Genomic DNA, 13,191 nt, shown 5'->3' with positions numbered 1-13,191 from the left:
CAGCCCAGTAAAAAGTGAGCGTAAAATTTAGTTTCTTCCAAAATTTTGTCTCAAAACTAATGCAAACCTATAAATTCAAGCATCTACAGAAACACATCATTTTGTTTTTTTCAACTAACTTTATAGTCCTTTTAGAGTACTAAATAGCACCTCTGTGGTACCAAATGGCTTCTGTTTAGTTTTTACCACCTTTTTCACTTAATTTTCGAAAAAGGGCTCCAACTTTGCCCCTCCAAGTTTGGATTTTGACGAAATTACGCCACTGTAGAAAACCAAAAGAAATGGGAAAAAAGTCCTATTATAAGGACTCGAGCTAGAAGGATAGTAGAAACAAAGTAGTACGAGGAAAGTTGAATTCCAATATGGTGGTATCTTTTGATTTTTCAAGGGCAGAATACCAATCGCCTTAAGCAGTAATAGTGTGTATTGATTTGAGTTAGCTTTGTTCAGATTTCTTGTGCAATGCTTTGCCTTTTACTTTTTAGCCTAAATAAATTACGTGGCTATGCTGTAAGGATAATAAATCCAGAAATAATTACTTTCTAAGACGAAACAAAAGAGAACTAAATGTAGCTTGGACTTGGCTCGCTTTTACAACATCTAAGGGCTTAAGAAATAAATACAGGAATTGTTTCCATCCAATCTTGTACAGGCCCATTGTCCCATCAATCACAAAGTCTTCTCCCTCTGATGACAAAATAGATTTCTATAAAATTTAGGACGGTTCTGCAGGAAAAGCCTGCTAAAGAATCAATAGAATACCCAAATGAAAGGATTTGCCCCGGTAAGATCTCAAAACTGCCTCATTTTAGAGGAACCCCTAAACTGGAATGGAAATACGGTTACTAAACGAGGGAGGAATGAGGGCCCTAAGATAATATAGACTCAAGAGCACCTAGGACTTGGCATGCTATTGCACCAAACCAAGAGTGCCTTCGAGCATCCCTTACCCGCTTAAAAGTAGCTTCCCTTAGATGTAATCTGCAAAAGATAACAACAAACATTTAGCCAGCCACATTTAGCCAAACATTTAGCCAGTCAAATTTACCCAAACATTTAGCCGCATCACATGATTTTTGGGCCAAAATCCGGCCCAAAAATCATATGATGCGAAAACATATTCAAAAACATATTCAATGAATAGCAATTCATGGGCAATTTTAATGACATGCTACTAAAACTATATCCACAGAACATAACATAAATATTCAGTAATCAGGCCCAAAAATAATTGTAATGTAGCTCAATGGTCGATCAATTGCTTTAGCCAAAGGCCCCCCTATTAAAATATTCCAAGAAGCTTAGCGGTAGTGAAGGAATTCTTAGTCTAATATGTTGCCAATTCAATTGACTTGATGAAATGTATGGTGACCAAGAGCATTTCACTTTTTAAGACTAGCCTTTGTGACTTAATTTAAATTTTAGCAATTTGATTCGATTCCTAGTTCAATTTAAAAATCAGTATTTGATAATTACGGAGTATTTTCAAAAACAAAATGCATCAGGAATTCAATCAGTTTAGCCAATTTAATTTAATTATGGCGACTGGTCATTGATACCCAACCATTTGTTTTAATACAATACTAAGAATAAACGAAATGTGTTTATTTAAGAGATGTTCTAATTTAATTGGTTTAAACATTATCAATTTGCGTACATTTTCCTTTCTATTCTCAAAAATGTATGGGCAAGATCCGCGGGAACTCAGTCCCCTATAACCAAAAATAATGCTGTTGAGTTGCCCCCATTTGGGAATCACGAAGTGCCATGGAAAGGTCTCACCCTGGGAGCGCCTCCTTCATGATCAAGGCAACTTTCTAGCCAGGTAATATAACATTTTACTAATGTCTTTTGACATAAATCCAGTTGCTTTGAATGCCACTCAGAAACTCTAATTTATTAAACAAATTCAGCTTTACAATTCTTTTTTTACAGCTGTGAATCAAGTTTCTGAATTATTTTTGAAAATAGGAATGCCCCATTTCATTTTCATATGCACGCCTCTAGAAGGTTAAATGCAAGTTTACCTTTTGAGAAAAGAAAATCATGGGTTTCTCACTCTCTTATCAATTTGACTGAAAAGTCGAAATTTTAATTTCTGAGAAACCAGTGACCGTTCTACTGACTTTGCCAATTATTTTCTCTCTAACAGTCATAGGGGGGGCCTTAGTCATTACTACTATCAACACATCACCGCAGAACCAAGCCGCCTGAGGCCAAAAATGGTCGCTTCAGCCATTTTATCGAATATTGGTTCAATTTAAATTTCAGCAGTTTATAATTACGAACTATTTTTGATAAGGATGCATGGGGACTTGTATCCAGCTTGGGCACTTTAAATTAATTATGGTGTCCACCCATTGGCTTTTTCACCATTAATTTTTGTAAATTTTATACAGTGTTTTTTCGTTTTTTCATATGGAAAAAAAAGAAAGGATTTCCAATATATTCAAGGACTAAGTAACAAACAGCAGGGTCTCTCTTCACTTTGAATTAAATAAAACAAACAAGTTTTTTTTAACTGAATGTAAGGAGTGACTTTAAAACTTAAAACGAACAGAAATTACCCCGTATATGAAAGGGGCTGCTCCTTTTTCAACGCCTTGCTCTTTGCACTAAAGTTTGATTCTTTCTCTCAACTCTACTTTTAAAACAGTAAAACTTTAGCGTAAAGAGCAGGGCGTTGAAGAAGGAGTAGCCCCTGTCATATACGGGGTAATTTATGTTCGTTTTAAGTTTTAATGTCGCTCCTTACTTTCAGTTAAAAAAAGCATGTTTTTTAAATTTAATTTCTGAATGTTTTTTAGTTAATCCATGTTTTGATTTCGGCTCTCCGCAGAATAATTAAAGCGAAATTTGCATATTTATTTATTTGGCTAAATGGCTTCCCCATAGTTTTGATCGAATGATTTTGCTAAAATAGGAGGGGAAGGAGGCCCAGTTGCTCTCCAATTTTTCGGGTACTTTAAAAGGCAACTATAACTTTTAGTTTTTACGAACGTTTTCATTAGTAAAAGATATACGTAACTTACGAATTAGCTTACGTAACAAACTTCTATGTTCGTATGTCTTTATTACGTTTATGAGAAGGTTCGCCCACTCGTCAATAACTCTTTGCATTAAAGCTTAAATTTTGTTCCCTGAATCACAAAGGCTTTTGAATAAATAGTTGAAATTACTAAAAATCCATTAGCGTAAAGAGTGAGGTATTAGGAGGAGGTGAACCCCTTATATGCGTAATATTTTCTGTTCGTTTTAAGTTTTAATGCTACTCCATACTTTCAGTTGAAAAAAACTTTTTCATATTCATTTTCTTATTGTTTTTTTAAAATAATGCTAGAAAATGCGGCGCCCCCTTTATGGAAATCTTCTTCCCCCATGAATAACTCCTCGATGGAAAATTTCCACCACATAACCCCTTCTTCTCCCCCCCCCAACCAAAAAATTCCCCTGAAAACGTCTCTACATTTCCCAATAACCATTAATATATGCAAACACTGGTCAAAATTTGCAAATTGCAGCCCCTCCCACGGGGACTGTGGGGGAGTAAGTCGTCCCCAAAGGCATAGTTATAAGGATTTGAAACTATGTTGAATAAAATGGCTATATCAGAATTTTGATCCGACTACTCTGGGGAAAAGATGAGCGTGGGAAGGGGCCTAGGTGCCCTCCGATTTTCTTGGTCACTTAAAAAGGGCACTAGAACTTTTCATTTCCGTTCGAATGAGCCCTCTCTCAAAATTCTAGGACCACTGGATCGATACGATCACCCCTGGAAAAAAAAAAAACACGCATCGCAGTTTGATTCTTTCTCTCAACTCTACTTTTTAAAACAGTAAAAACTTTAGCGTAAAGAACAGGGCGTTGAAGAAGGAGCAGCCCCTTTCATATACGGGGTAAATTCTGTTCGTTTTAAGTTTTAATGTCGCTCCTTGCTTTCAGTTAGAAGAAACCTGTTTTTTATTTAATTTCTGAATGTTTTTTAGTTAATCCATGTTTTGATTTTGGCTCTCCGCAGAATAATTAAAGCGAAATTTGCATATTTATTTATTTGGCTAAATGGCTTTCCCATAGTTTTGATCGAATGATTTTGCTAAAATACGAGGAGAAGGAGGCCCAGTTGCTCTCCAATTTTTCGGGTACTTAAAAAGGCAACTAGAACTTTTAGTTTTTACGAACGTTTTCATTAGTAAAAGATATACGTAACTTACGAATTAGCTTACGTAACAAACTTCTATGTTCGTATTCAGCCACATAGCCCCTTCTTCTCCCCCCCCTCCCAACCAAAAAATTCCCTGGAAAACGTCTCTATATTTCCCAATAACCATTAATATATGCAAACACTGGTCAAAATTTGCAACTTGCAGCCCCTCCCACGGGGATTAAGGGGGAGTAAGTCGTCCTCAAAGGCATAGTTATAAGGTTTTTAGACTATGTTGAATAAAATGGCTATCTCAGAATTTTGATCCGACTACTCTGGGGAAAAGATGAGCGTGGGAGGGGGCCCAGGTGCCCTCCGATATTCTTGGTCACTTAAAAAGGGCACTAGAACTTTTCATTTCCGTTCGAATGAGCCCTCTCCCAAAATTCTAGGACCACTGGGTCAATACGATCACCCCTGGGTCAATACGATCACCCCTGGGAAAAAGAAAAAAAAACAAATAAACAAATAAACACGCATCCGTGATTTGTCTTCTGGCAAAAAATACAAAATTCCACATTTTTGTAGATGGGATCTTGGAACTTGTACAATAGGGTTCTCTGATAAGCTTAATCTGATGGTGTGGTTTTCATTAAGATTCTATGGCTTTTAGGGGGTGTTTCACCCTATTTTCTAAAATAGGGAGGATTTTCTCAGGCTCGTATCTTTTGATGGGTAAGACGAAACTTGATGAAACTTATATATTTAAAATCAGCGTTAAAATGCGACACTTTTGATATAACTATTGGTATCAAAATTCCATTTTTTAGAGTTTTGGTTACTATTGAGCCGGGTCGCTCCTTACTACAGTTCGTTACCACGAACTGTTTGAAAACGTATTATACACATTATTGATTAGGGTTCATGGACTTTGGTTTCCCCTCGAAAGGGGTGCGTCGATCCCGGAGGTACTGCAATACCGGGCCAACGCGTGAAGGGAGTGGAGCAAGCCCCGACATCCCTCCGGTTTCCAAAAATAATTCTGGGCCCCATGTAGGGGCCGTATCAAATATTAAGCTGATAAGAACAGATACTACACTTTGATCTTAGCCAAAAGGCCGAAAGTAAAGTAAGTTTATAGTTCTTTTAGAGTACTAAATAGTGCCTCTGTGGTACCAAATGGCTTCTTTTTAGTTTTTACTGCTATTTTCACTTTATTTTGGATAAAGGATTCCATCTTTGCTCCCCCATTCCCTTCAAGTTTGGATTTTGACGGAATTACACCGCTCTAGAAAAGCAAAAGAAATGAAAAAAAAGTACTATAAGATGGAGTCGACCTAGAAGGACTTAGTAGAAACAAAGTAGTAGGAGGAAAGTTGCATTCCAAGATGGTGGTATCTTTTGATTTTTCAAGAGCAGAAGATGAATTACTTTATGCAGTAATAGTGTGTATGGATTTCATGGGTAACTTTAATGACATACTACAAAAACTACATCCGCAGAAATTACCATAAATATACAGTAATCAGGCCCAAAAATAATTGTAATTTAGCTGAATGGTCGATCAATTGCTGTAGCCAAAGGCCCCCCTCTTAAAATATTCCAAGAAGCTTAGCGGTAGTGAAGGAATTCTTAGTCTGATATGTTGCCAATACAATAGACTTGATGAAATGTGCGGTGACCAAGGGCATTTCACTTTTTAAGACTAGCCTTTGTGACTTAATTTAAATTTTAGCAATTGGATTCGATTCCTAGTTCAATTTAAAAATCAGTATTTGATAATTACGGAGTATTTTCAAAAACAAAATGCATCAGGAATTCAATCAGTTTAGGCAATTTAATTTAATTATGGCGACTGGTCATTGATACCCCATCATTTGCTTTAATACAAGACTAAGAAAAACAAAATGTGTTTATTTAAGAGATGTTTAAATTACTTGGTTTAAACATTATCAATTTGCATACTTTTTCTTTTCAATTTACAAAATTACAACATAGTACTGGCTCAAAGTAAGAAACCTATTCAATTTGTGGACAGGGGTCCGCGCGAACGCAGTCCTCCACTACCAAAAATTACGCTGTTGAGTTACCCCCATTTGGGATAATCACAGGGGTCAGTCAATAGGCCTCACCCTGGGAGCGCCTCCTTTATGAGTAAGGCAGCTCCCCAGCCAGGTAAGTACGAATTGTACTAACATTTTACTAATGTCTTTCGACATAAATCCGGTTGCTTTGATTGCCACTCAGAAACTCTAATTTATTAAACAGATGCAGCTTTACAAAACTTTTTTCACAGCAGTGTATCAAGTCTCTGAATTGTTTTTGAAAATAGGAATGCCCCATTTCATTTTCATATGCAAGCCGCTAGATCGTTTAAATGCAAGTTTACCTTTTTGAGAAAAGAAAATCAGGAGTTTCTCACTCTCTTATCAGTTTGACTGAAAAGTCGAAATTTTAATTTCTGTTCGGACACGAAAATGGTATGTGAAAATCTTCTGGTGGCTTATTGACACAGCAGTCTGCAATAGCTGGCTTCTTTTCAGATCAGACGTCAAAGCGCTGACTTTAAGGAGAGACAAATCGATGATCTTGAGAACCTTCAGGTCTGAAGCTGCTACAGGGTTGTATGCCTCGGCCCGTGTGATGCCCCGACTTAAACGTGGTAGACCATCCGCAGATTTCGAAGCAAGTCCCAGCCCCATTCGAAGTCGCAACCGAATCCAACCGGCAATATCTGCTCAAGCCGATGGACTTGATCACTGGCCAAAAAAGACTAACAAGCAGAGCCGCTGCAAAGAGTGCAAATCAGGATATACCACCTTTGAATGCGAAAAATGTGACCTTCCACTGGGCCTAACTGCCAAAAGCAAGTGTTTTAAATCCTTTCACACCAAGTGAAAGTGCCCCTTTTTTATATTTTTGAGAGGCTAATGTTGTATTTTTACAACGTGGTCTAAAATTGACAATTTTGAATAGATCATTCAAACAAAAGTTTTTTTCTCAATAGTCTGACCTAGAGATCACATTGGAAGCGTTGGAGATTTTTCCTGGTATTGGTTCGTATAGTGGCCTGTCAAGGGTTAAAACATACAACAATAGTGTAGACTAGTCTGCCTTTCGGCATTCAAAAATTTGTTAAGACTCATCAAGTGCCCCTCCCCACGGTAATCTTTAGTAAAAGGCGAAAGATCAACTCGATATGAGGAGAGGCCAGAGCTATGAAAATTGCTAAGGTTGACATGGGTATATAAAAATAAATCCTAGTAAATCCTCGTGGTTTTTTTTTTAACAAGGTTCGAAAGCAATAAGAAATTCAATGTTCAATCAAGTAAATACGGGCCAAAAAACCATATGATGCGAAAATATACTCAATGAACAGCAATTCATGGGCAACTTTAATGACATACTACTAAAATAGCGACGAAGACCATACTGCCTTTCCATAACAAACAAATACAACGTAGAAACAATAGGGAAAGTTTTTTCAAGACAATGGAAATTATTTATGTAGATATTTCGGCCCTATGTCCAAGGGCCGTCTTCAGCACAATACAATACTATATATATATATAAAAGAACTTACATCAAATTGTGTAGAACTTACATCAAAATGGAATAATTTCCATTGTCTTGAAAAAACTTTCCCTATTGTTTCTACGTTGTATTTGTTTGTTATGGAAAGGCAGTGTGGTCTTCGTCGCTATTTTCGTCTAGCTTATGGGGAGCAGTTGACCTATGATATCTTTTATTTTATTAGTCTAGGTAAAAAACATGCTAATATTATCAATCAACAAAAATTTTTAGAATCCTGTAGAAAGGAAAACCTTATTCCCAAGTCTTTAAGATATAAATTACATTTAAATACCCGAAAAGAAGCGCAATTTGCCCATACACTACAGTTAAAAACCCTAGTCCATATTATTAAGGACAAAAAACAGAAACGACATATTATTTCTTCAGAGAGAAAATCGTTGGAAACTTTTTTGCTGGAAAACCTGTCCACCGTTGATTTTGCTCAAGTTGTTAGATTAGAAAGGAATTTGTTTAGCCACGATTTTCGCTTGTCCAAGGAACGCCTCTATAAAAAATTAGAGGGCTTACGAAATGAATCTTCGATGAGAAACCGTATTTATTCTCCAAGATTCACTCCTGGGCCTGCTATCGTTAACCTCTCTTCTAAAACATTGGAACCCCAGGAAATCGAAACACTAGAAAAAGGTCCAAAATTTTCTTTTCTACCGAAACAGGTTCCTGTGGCAGATATAGTTTCCTCTCTAGAGTCCGCTTTGCATAAACACTATCCTTCTGTCTCTAACCCGGATGAAGTTAGATCTGGTCTAATAAATATCCTCTATAATAGCCAAAAAAAGTTTAAGCCTCCTACTAACTCCACACCGGAAAATCTGCATGACATAAAAATACTATCTAATCTCCGAAAAGATCCTTCTATTATAATAACTAAAGCAGACAAAAGCAATTCACTTGTTGTCATGAATACAACAGACTATGACAACAAAATTTTTTCGCATTTAAATGACACAATTACATATCAAACAATAACTCATGATCCTACTGATCAGTTCACTAATAATATTATAAATGAATTAAAGCAGCTAAAACAAAATGGTAAAATCACCCCACAACTATACAATAAATTTTTTCCCCGTGGTAGTTTCTGTCCTAAACTCTACGGTTTACCAAAAATACATAAACAGGGTATTCCCTTAAGACCTATTGTGGCTTGTACTAAAGCTCCCGCTGCCAATATTGGAAAATGGCTTTGTGCAGCTTTCAAACCTTTATTGTATTCTCAAAATTCCTATATTCATAACTCGGCAGATTTGATTAAAAAACTTAGCAACACAAGTATTTCAGAAAACACAATAGTTAGTAGTTTCGACATTGTTTCCATGTACACAAATATAGATGTAACTATTTCAGAGGAATTATTAAAAAACAAAATAGAAGAAAATTACCACTTGATCGAGACTTCAGCGACAGGAATTGATTGTGAAGTTTTAATGACTCTTGTTAAAATTTGTAATAAGTTTTCTATGTATTTTCAATTTCGCGATTCTTTTTATCAGCAAAAAAATGGATTACCCATGGGGGCACCTTTATCCGGGCTACTAGCAAATATTTACGTCGAGAATCTTGAGAATTGGGCATTGAATTCTTATTTTCTAAAACATGTCTATTGGGGTCGTTATATGGATGACGTAATTTCACTTTGGAATTATGGGGAAGCTGAACTTCGGGGCTTCTTAGATCATCTTAACACTTATGACCGAAATTTGCAGTTCACCCTTGAAGTTGAAATTGAAAATAAACTACCGTTTTTAGATGTATTAATTATTCGTAAAGCTGATGAACTGGATTTTACTATATATCGAAAGCCAACACAAAACAATAGATATCTTCACTTTAATTCAAATCACCCCCCACAAGTTAAAAGAGCAGTTGTAATTTCCCTCATTGATCGTGCCCTAAATATTTGCTCCCATTCATATATAAATGCAGAAATAAATTTTATCAGAGATATTCTTTTTGGTAATGGATACCCCATTCCTTTTGTAAATAAAATAATTAGCCGTAGAATAAAAAGACATTCTTGTAATATCGAAGAAGATACTTCACAATGTGAGGCTATTGATAAGCCCTCAAATATTGTCTATCTTCCGTATATCCCAAAGATTACAACAAAATTAAAAAATATTTGCACAAAAAATAATCTGTACGTAGTTTTTACTAATAATTTTAAAATCATCAATTTCTTAAATTCGGGTAAAGATAAGACCCCAGTTACTCGCCAAAGAGGGGTCTATCAAATACCCTGTGATTGCGGAAAATACTATGTCGGCAGGACCCATCAGAATCTAGACAAAAGGTTACATCAGCATAAAAATGACATAGACAAGGCCTTAATTTCAAATGGTTCCAACAATTCCTTTGATTCTGCTCTAGGTTGGCATATTTTTAATAATCCGTCCCACATGATACTTTTTGAAAACTCTTCACTCATTAGTAATGATTTGGGAATAAAACAGGTGGTTCGAGAATCAATTGAAATTAATCTCAAAATCAATAAAAATATTTCTTTGAACAGGGACTTGGGGGAATACTCACTAAATTCTTTATACTCAAATTTAATTAAAAATGATCTAACAAAATATTTTACTAAACCAATTTATAATAGTACTGAACCAACTACGAAAAGGCCTTTGAGACAGGCTGCTAAACAAGCAAGATTAGCTTTAAGAAATTGCATCTAATCATTTTATTCTCTTTAGTTTGAATGAGTTTATATTTCTTCATTTCATTCTTTTCGCCAGTCCTGGTTGAACTTCGCTGAAGTAAGGATGCTAGGGCTATATTTTTAAAAAAAAATTGTTTTAATAAGTGTTTTTATATTCAGTTTTAATTCTCACAATTTGATGTAAGTTCTTTTATATATATATATAGTATTGTATTGTGCTGAAGACGGCCCTTGGACATAGGGCCGAAATATCTACATAAATAATTTCCATTGTCTTGAAAAAACTTTCCCTATTGTTTCTACGTTGTATTTGTTTGTTATGGAAAGGCAGTGTGGTCTTCGTCGCTATTTTAGTAGTATGTCATTAAAGTTGCCCATGAATTGCTGTTCATTGAGTATATTTTCGCATCATATGGTTTTTTGGCCCGTATTTACTTGATTGAACATTGAATTTCTTATTGCTTTCGAACCTTGTTAAAAAAAAAACCACGAGGATTTACTAGGATTTATTTTTATATACCCATGTCAACCTTAGCAATTTTCATAGCTCTGGCCTCTCCTCATATCGAGTTGATCTTTCGCCTTTTACTAAAGATTACCGTGGGGAGGGGCACTTGATGAGTCTTAACAAATTTTTGAATGCCGAAAGGCAGACTAGTCTACACTATTGTTGTATGTTTTAACCCTTGACAGGCCACTATACGAACCAATACCAGGAAAAATCTCCAACGCTTCCAATGTGATCTCTAGGTCAGACTATTGAGAAAAAAACTTTTGTTTGAATGATCTATTCAAAATTGTCAATTTTAGACCACGTTGTAAAAATACAACATTAGCCTCTCAAAAATATAAAAAAGGGGCACTTTCACTTGGTGTGAAAGGATTTAAAACACTTGCTTTTGGCAGTAAGGCCCAGTGGAAGGTCACATTTTTCGCATTCAAAGGTGGTATATCCTGATTTGCACTCTTTGCAGCGGCTCTGCTTGTTAGTCTTTTTTGGCCAGTGATCAAGTCCATCGGCTTGAGCAGATATTGCCGGTTGGATTCGGTTGCAACTTCGAATGGGGCTGGGACTTGCTTCGAAATCTGCGGATGGTCTACCACGTTTAAGTCGGGGCATCACACGGGCCGAGGCATACAACCCTGTAGCAGCTTCAGACCTGAAGGTTCTCAAGATCATCGATTTGTCTCTCCTTAAAGTCAGCGCTTTGACGTCTGATCTGAAAAGAAGCCAGCTATTGCAGACTGCTGTGTCAATAAGCCACCAGAAGATTTTCACATACCATTTTCGTGTCCGAACAGACAAACTGATAAGAGAGTGAGAAACTCCTGATTTTCTTTTCTCAAAAAGGTAAACTTGCATTTAAACGATCTAGCGGCTTGCATATGAAAATGAAATGGGGCATTCCTATTTTCAAAAACAATTCAGAGACTTGATACACTGCTGTGAAAAAAGTTTTGTAAAGCTGCATCTGTTTAATAAATTAGAGTTTCTGAGTGGCAATCAAAGCAACCGGATTTATGTCGAAAGACATTAGTAAAATGTTAGTACAATTCGTACTTACCTGGCTGGGGAGCTGCCTTACTCATAAAGGAGGCGCTCCCAGGGTGAGGCCTATTGACTGACCCCTGTGATTATCCCAAATGGGGGTAACTCAACAGCGTAATTTTTGGTAGTGGAGGACTGCGTTCGCGCGGACCCCTGTCCACAAATTGAATAGGTTTCTTACTTTGAGCCAGTACTATGTTGTAATTTTGTAAATTGAAAAGAAAAAGTATGCAAATTGATAATGTTTAAACCAAGTAATTTAAACATCTCTTAAATAAACACATTTTGTTTTTCTTAGTCTTGTATTAAAGCAAATGATGGGGTATCAATGACCAGTCGCCATAATTAAATTAAATTGCCTAAACTGATTGAATTCCTGATGCATTTTGTTTTTGAAAATACTCCGTAATTATCAAATACTGATTTTTAAATTGAACTAGGAATCGAATCCAATTGCTAAAATTTAAATTAAGTCACAAAGGCTAGTCTTAAAAAGTGAAATGCCCTTGGTCACCGCACATTTCATCAAGTCTATTGTATTGGCAACATATCAGACTAAGAATTCCTTCACTACCGCTAAGCTTCTTGGAATATTTTAAGAGGGGGGCCTTTGGCTACAGCAATTGATCGACCATTCAGCTAAATTACAATTATTTTTGGGCCTGATTACTGTATATTTATGGTAATTTCTGCGGATGTAGTTTTTGTAGTATGTCATTAAAGTTACCCATGAAATCCATACACACTATTACTGCATAAAGTAATTCATCTTCTGCTCTTGAAAAATCAAAAGATACCACCATCTTGGAATGCAACTTTCCCCGTACTACTTTGTTTCTACTAAGTCCTTCTAGGTCGACTCCATCTTATAGTACTTTTTTTTCATTTCTTTTGCTTTTCTAGAGCGGTGTAATTCCGTCAAAATCCAAACTTGAAGGGAATGGGGGAGCAAAGATGGAATCCTTTATCCAAAATAAAGTGAAAATAGCAGTAAAAACTAAAAAGAAGCCATTTGGTACCACAGAGGCACTATTTAGTACTCTAAAAGAACTATAAACTTACTTTACTTTCGGCCTTTTGGCTAAGATCAAAGTGTAGTATCTGTTCTTATCAGCTTAATATTTGATACGGCCCCTACATGGGGCCCAGAATTATTTTTGGAAACCGGAGGGATGTCGGGGCTTGCTCCACTCCCTTCACGCGTTGGCCCGGTATTGCAGTACCTCCGGGATCGACGCACCCCTT

The 13,191-nt window shown here is 36.3% G+C and overlaps 4 non-coding genes and 2 pseudogenes across 4 annotated transcripts; 3 read left to right on the top strand and 3 right to left on the bottom strand.

The window, feature by feature from the left end:
- Positions 1–5,087: 5,087 nt before the first annotated feature.
- LOC136032517 (U2 spliceosomal RNA) lies at positions 5,088–5,271 on the bottom strand. The gene has a single exon (XR_010618732.1). It is a non-coding gene; the product is annotated as a U2 spliceosomal RNA (small nuclear RNA).
- Positions 5,272–6,176: 905 nt separating this feature from the next.
- On the bottom strand, positions 6,177–6,324 carry LOC136032539 (U1 spliceosomal RNA; annotated as a pseudogene).
- Positions 6,325–7,243: 919 nt separating this feature from the next.
- LOC136032526 (U5 spliceosomal RNA) lies at positions 7,244–7,359 on the bottom strand. Its single transcript, XR_010618737.1, has one exon. It is a non-coding gene; the product is annotated as a U5 spliceosomal RNA (small nuclear RNA).
- Positions 7,360–10,942: 3,583 nt separating this feature from the next.
- Positions 10,943–11,058, top strand: LOC136032523 (U5 spliceosomal RNA). The gene has a single exon (XR_010618736.1). It is a non-coding gene; the product is annotated as a U5 spliceosomal RNA (small nuclear RNA).
- Positions 11,059–11,954: 896 nt separating this feature from the next.
- LOC136032538 (U1 spliceosomal RNA) lies at positions 11,955–12,102 on the top strand (annotated as a pseudogene).
- A 905-nt stretch (positions 12,103–13,007) lies between these two features.
- Positions 13,008–13,191, top strand: LOC136032516 (U2 spliceosomal RNA). The gene has a single exon (XR_010618731.1). It is a non-coding gene; the product is annotated as a U2 spliceosomal RNA (small nuclear RNA).

The sequence above is a fragment of the Artemia franciscana genome, chromosome 10 (assembly GCF_032884065.1).
Source record: "Artemia franciscana chromosome 10, ASM3288406v1, whole genome shotgun sequence".
NCBI classification, from domain to species: domain Eukaryota; kingdom Metazoa; phylum Arthropoda; class Branchiopoda; order Anostraca; family Artemiidae; genus Artemia; species Artemia franciscana.
Note: the sequence above shows the minus strand (reverse complement) of the source record. Positions and strands in the feature narration are given on the sequence as shown.